Here is a 6,369-nt window from a genome sequence, read left to right as displayed (position 1 = left end):
TGTATGATGTTCTTGATGTCATCCCACAACTCTTCTGGTCTTCGGTCTTTAGTGTTCAATGTATCAAATCTGTTCTTCAGAGGATCTCTAAATTCAGATGGGATATATCAAAAAAGGTACTTTGTATTAGAAGTTTAAATATCGCACAAAAGTTTAGATAGTGTATTAAAAATGGTTGTCTATAAAAAAAAATCTAGCTGCTAATTTTTTTTTTTTTTTAAAAGTAAGGTGTGGCATTGTAGGATCATCACTGGACTGCGAACCACAAGGTCAGCTGTTGAAATGCACCAGCTGCTCCTGGGAAACTCTATACAAGGTTGCTATGAATCAGAACCAAGTTGAAGCACTTCACAATAATAACAACATCTGTGGTTTTTTTTTTTCCTCTGTAAGGTGTTAGTTTTGTAAGCAGGAAAAAACTAGTAGTTAAAAATATTTACAAAACAAATTCACTTCAGTGAACATCAGCACAATGAAAGAAAGAATATATTAAAGAAGAAAACATTCAAAGCAAACTTGCATTTCTGAAGCCATTATATATGTGCCCACTTTCACAATGCTTCCTCCAGGAGTGGAGAGGAAAATTTGACCCCTTAGTGAAGCTAATCTCTTACTTCAGTGTTTCATTAAGTGAGAAACTTTTTTTAAAAATCACTTTTATAATATTATTGGGTGTTTTTTTTTGTTTGTTTGTTTGTTTTACATCATAAGTTTCTGGGAACTGACTATTATACTAAGTGAATGAAATTTCATTTGCAAATTCTATTCCTTATTAGGAATGGCCCAATTTCCTGAAATAGTTAAGTAATTACTAGAGAATATATTGTTCCCCACTTTGCTGTGACCTCACCATCCTTCATACAATTGTCTAGGTGCCCAGCATTTCCAATGACTTCAGTTTTATTTTGTAACAAATATCAGAGGCTAATACTAACAACAGTGACATAAGAGTACAACCATATTAACACATGCTTAGGGTTTTATCGTTTACAAAGCACTTGTATACATATTCTAAAATGATTCACAATATTGTTATATCCAGATAAGGAAAGGGATTCTGAATGGTTAAGGGGTCGGCTCAGGGTCAGCATTGCAAATACTAACTGGAAAATATACCATGTATTCACTCTGAGACCCATTTTCTTCCTCTCAAAAAGATCTTGAAATCGTGAATGTAAAGTACTATTTGTATAGTTATAATGTAAAGAACTATATGTATAGTTCATCTGCTAAGTTGATTTAGTCTCATAGCTTCCCTATGTGGAGTTTCTGAGATAGTAAATCTTCATGGGAGCAGATAGCCTGATCTTCCTCCTGAGGAGTGACTAGTAGGTTTAAATTTTTGACCTTGTTGTTAGCAGTTTAATACCCGTGCCACCAGGGCTCCTTGGCACATAGTAGGTTGTTATTGTTGTTAAGTGCCGTGAAGTTGGTTCCGACTCATAGATACCCTGTACAGGGTTTCTGAGGCTGTAAATCTTTACGGGAGCAGAAAGCCTCATCTTTCTCCCGCAGAATGGCTGGTAGTTTCAAACTGCTGACCTTGCGGTTCATGGTACTCAGAAAATGTACCTTTCCTTTTCCAAATCGCATCCTTTTTTGAGAGCATAATTTCTTATTTATCATACTGAGGGACTCTGAGACATTTTCAGGAAGCTCTGGGAGGTGCAAATAGTTAATTCTCTTGACTCTTTACCAAAAAGTTGTAGGTTCAAGTCTACCCATAGGTACTTTGGAAGAAAGGCCTGGTAATCTACTTCTGAAAAATCAGCCATTATAAAATCTGCGGATCACAGTTTGATTCTTACACATATACAGTAACCCTGAGTTGGAACTGCCTCAATAGCAACTTGTAATTGATGTTGTTGTTGTTGTTGTTAAGTGCCTTGAAGTTGATTATGACCCATAGCGACCCTGTATAGGGTTTCCAAGGAGTAGCTGGTGAGCTTGAACTGCCGACCTTGCAGTTCAAACAACTTTGTAGTCTGGTGCTTTAACCCACAGCTCCACACCAGGACTCCCGTGTGTGGATGTATGCAGAGAAACACTGTCAGGTATAGTGCCAGAAAATGAGCCCCTTAGGTTGGAAGGCACTCAAAATGTGACTGGGGAAGAGCTGTCTCCTCAAAGTAGAGTTGACCATCGTGATGACACAAATGGAATAAAGTCCTCGGGACCTTCATTTGCTGATGAGAAAAAAATCAAAATGAAGAGAAACATCTGAAACATCCATTAATAATCAGAACATGGAATAAACGAAGTATGAATCTAGAAAAATTAGAAATTGTCAAAAATGAAATGGAATGCATAAACATCAATATCCTAGGCATTAGTGAGCTGAAATGGACTGGTATTGGCCATTTTGAATCTGACAACCACATGGTTTCATATGGTATTCCTATGCCGGGAATAGCAAAAAATTGAAGAGGAATGGTGTTGCATTCATAGTCAGAAAGAACATAAGATCAGTTATGAGGTACAACGCTGTCTGTGATAGGATAATATCCATGCACCTATAAGGAAGACCAGTTAATACCACTATTATTTAAATTTACTCCAGAAACACTAAAGCCAGTGAGGATGAAATTGAAGAATTCTACCAACTTCTTCAATCTGAAATCGATCAAACATGTAATCAAGATATATTGATAATCACTGGCAATTGGAATGCAAAGGTTGGAAACAAAGAGGAAGGACCAGTAGTTGGAAGATATGGACTTGCTGATAGAAATGATGCTGGAGATTGCATGATAGAATTCTGTAAGACTAATGATTTGCTCATTTTAAATACCTTTTTGTTTTGTTTTGATTTGCATTGGCTGCTTTATTTAAGGGCTCCTGATAGCTGTTTCCAACCCATTCCCTTCCTCCTCTACAAAAACCAGTCAACATGAAACTTCCTCTCAGGTAATGTGGGTGGTTGAGTCCCCACTATAGGGGTCTGGGGCCAGGAGCTTCAAGCCTCAGCCTCAGAAGGCAAAGGAGGAGGGCAGAAAGTTGTTGAGAAGAGGTAGGGTGCTGGTGGATGGGTGAGGAGGCTGCAGGGGTCCTGCCCCAATGTCTGCTGGGCTGGCCTGCACCCAGAGCTGTCAGCAAGGAGGCGCCAAGGCCCTGACCAGGGAGGGCCAGCAAGGCCAGCTCAGGCCCCTCGGCCCCAGCAATTGCTCTACTCCATGTTCACCCGCACACACACTTGCCTGGTCATCCCCAGACATGCTTGTAGCCATGCATACGTGCACACAGGTGTGCACGTGCGCACACACACACACACACACTCCCACAGAGGGCTAGAACAACTTTGGACCCACACCCTGGGCTACTGGAATGTCTCTGGTTTGGTACCACCAGTGGGTGGGTTGGGAGGGGTGGGTCTTCTGCACTGCTATTTGTTGCCTGCCTCTCAGGCATCTATCCAATCACTGTACACGCCCACAGGTTCTGAAAGATATGTGATGGGTGTCTGGAATTCCTCTAGGCACATGGTACAAGAGATGACTGGTGTTGCAGGCACAGTTCATTTTCACATCACAGGACTTCTCGTGGTTGCAGAAGGGGCAGGTGAACTGGGTCTCTAGAGTGCCTGTCATCTTCTTCTTAGGGGGTGGCTTTCGTTTTGATTTTCTGTGCCCCATGACCCCAGGAAGGTGAACCTGCACTTGCCTTATCTCATTGCTACCTCAAATACCTTTTCAAAACAACATAAAAGACAACTATACACATGGACCTCACCAGATGGAATGCACAGAAATCAAATTGACTACATCTGTGGAAAGAGAAGGTGGAAAAGCTCCCTATCATCAGCCAAAACAAGGGCAGGGGCAGATTGTGGAACAAACCATCAGTTGCTCATATGCAAATTCAGACCGAAGCTGAAGAAAATTAAAACAAGTCCACGAGAACCAAAATATGACCTTAAATATATCCCACCTGAATTTAGAGATCATTTGAAGAACACATTAGATACATTAAACACTAAAGACCGAAGACCAAAAGAGTTGTGGGATGACATCAAGAACATCATACAGTAAGAAAACAAAAGATCATTAAGAAGATAAGAAAGAAGGAAAAGACCAACATGGATATCAGAAGAGGCTCTGAAACTTGCTCTCCAGTGCAGAGATGCTAAAGCAAATGGAAGAAATGAGGAGGTACAAGAGCTGAACATAAAATTTCAAAGGTCACCTAAAGAAGGCAAAGCCAAATATCATAATGAAATGTGCAAAGACCTGGAGTTAGAAAACCAAAAGGGAAGAAGTCACTCAGAATTTCTCAATCTGAGGGAACTGGAGAAAAATTCAAGCCTCAACTTGAGGTACTGAAGGATTCTCTGGGCAAAGTATTGAATTATCCAGAAAGCATCAAAAGAAGATGGGAGGAATACACTGAGTCACTGTACCAAAAGGAAATGGTTGATGTTCACCCATTTCAAGAGGTAGCATATTATCAAGAGCCAATGATCCTGAAGGAAGAATTTCAAGGTGCGTTGAAGGCATTGCAAAAAACAACACACCTTGATGGAATACAAATTGAAATCTTTCAACAAACTGATGCAGTACTGGAGGCACTCACTCATCTATGCCCGGAAATTTGGAAGACAACTGTCTGGCCGACTGATTGGAAGAGATCAATGTTTGTGCCCATTCCAAAGAGAGGTGACCCAATGGAATGCAGAAATTATCAGACAATATCATTGATACCCTAAAGGTACTACAGAAACGGTTGCAACGATATATTGACCGAGAACTTCCCGAGATTCAAGCTGGATTTGGGAGAAGATGTGGAATGAAGGATATCATTGCTGATGTTCAATGGATCTTGGCTGAAAGCAGAAAATACCAGAAGGATGTTTACCTGTGCTTTATTGGCTACGCAAAGGCTTTCGATTGTGTGGATCATGACAAGCAATGGACAGCATTGCTAAGTATGAGTATTCCTGAACACTTAATTGTGCTCATGAGGAACCTGTACATAGACCAAGAGGCAGTTGTTCGAACAGAACAAGGGAACACCGAATGGTTTCAAATTAAGAAAGGTGTGTGACAGGGTTGTATTCTTTCACCATACTTATTCAACCTGTATGCTGAGCAGATAATCTGAGAAGCTGGGTTCTATGAAGAAAAACATGGCATCAGGATTGGAGGAAGACTCATTAACAACCTGAGATATGCAGATGATACAACCTTGCTTGCTGAATGTGAAGAGGACTTAAAATACTTACTGATGAAGATCAAAGGCCACAACCTTCGGTAGGGATTGCATCCCAATGTAAAGAAAATAAAAATCCTCACCCTTGGACCAATAAACAATGTTCTTATCAATGGAGAAAAGATTGAAGTTGTCAAAGACTTCATTTTTCTTGGATCAATCATCAACACTCATGGAAGTAGCAGTCAAGAAATCCAGTGATGTATCGTATTAGTCAAATCTACTGCACAAGACTTTTTAAAAAAGATTTTATTATGAGTTGAGTGAAAGTTTACAGGGCAGATCATCAGTTTCACATTCAACAGAGCATACACCTTGTTTCATTACAATGATTATAATCTCCTCCATGTACCATCAAAGTTAACAGTATTTCTCTCTATTCACTTTAGCTCTTAAAAAACCCCCAAAAAACCACTCAGGCATATATAATAATTTACGCCACCAAAGGGCACATTCTTCAAGTGGGCCTCCTGGCCATCATCTCTCAGTCCCTTTCTTTCCATGAATCTAGAGCCCTCAGCTGCTCCCTCTTTCCATGTCCCCATCTCTGCCTCCATCTCTGGTGTCACTACTTCTCTGGATAAGGTCTTGCATTCCGACAAGACCTTTTTAAAGTGTTGAAGAGCAAAGATGTAAAATTGAGGACTAAGGTGCACCTTACTCAAGCCTTACACTTCAATAACTTCATATGCATGTAAAAGTTGGACAGTGAATATGGAAGACTGTAAAAGAATTGATCCATTTGAGTTGTGGTGTTGGAGAATACTGAAAGTACCATGGACTGTCAAAAGAGCAAATAGATCTGTGTTGGATGAAGTACATCCAGAGTGCTCCTTAGAAGTCAGGATGGCAAGACTTCGTCTCTCTTACTTTGGACATATTGTCAGGAGGGACCAATTACTGGAAAAAGATATCATGTTTGGCAAGGTGAGGGTCAGAGAAAAAGAGGAAGACTCCCAGTGTGATGGATTGGCAAGTGGCAGCATCAACGGGATCAAGCAGAGCAACAATTGTGAGGTTGGCTCAGGACAGGGCAGTGTTTTTTCTGTTGTGCATAGGGTTGCTATGAGTCGGTACCAACTCGCTGGCACCTAACAACAACAACAACAACAACAGCACTCTGCCCCGTATCGTTCTCAGTTAGTTCCAAACTATGAGAATGAA

General features: G+C 40.6%; 1 pseudogene; it reads right to left on the bottom strand.

The window, feature by feature from the left end:
- Positions 1 to 3,382: 3,382 nt before the first annotated feature.
- On the bottom strand, positions 3,383 to 3,632 carry LOC102827693 (annotated as a pseudogene).
- Positions 3,633 to 6,369: the final 2,737 nt, after the last annotated feature.

The sequence above is a fragment of the Chrysochloris asiatica genome, unplaced genomic scaffold (genome assembly GCF_000296735.1).
Source record: "Chrysochloris asiatica unplaced genomic scaffold, ChrAsi1.0 scaffold00155, whole genome shotgun sequence".
NCBI lineage: Eukaryota > Metazoa > Chordata > Mammalia > Afrosoricida > Chrysochloridae > Chrysochloris > Chrysochloris asiatica.
Note: the sequence above shows the minus strand (reverse complement) of the source record. Positions and strands in the feature narration are given on the sequence as shown.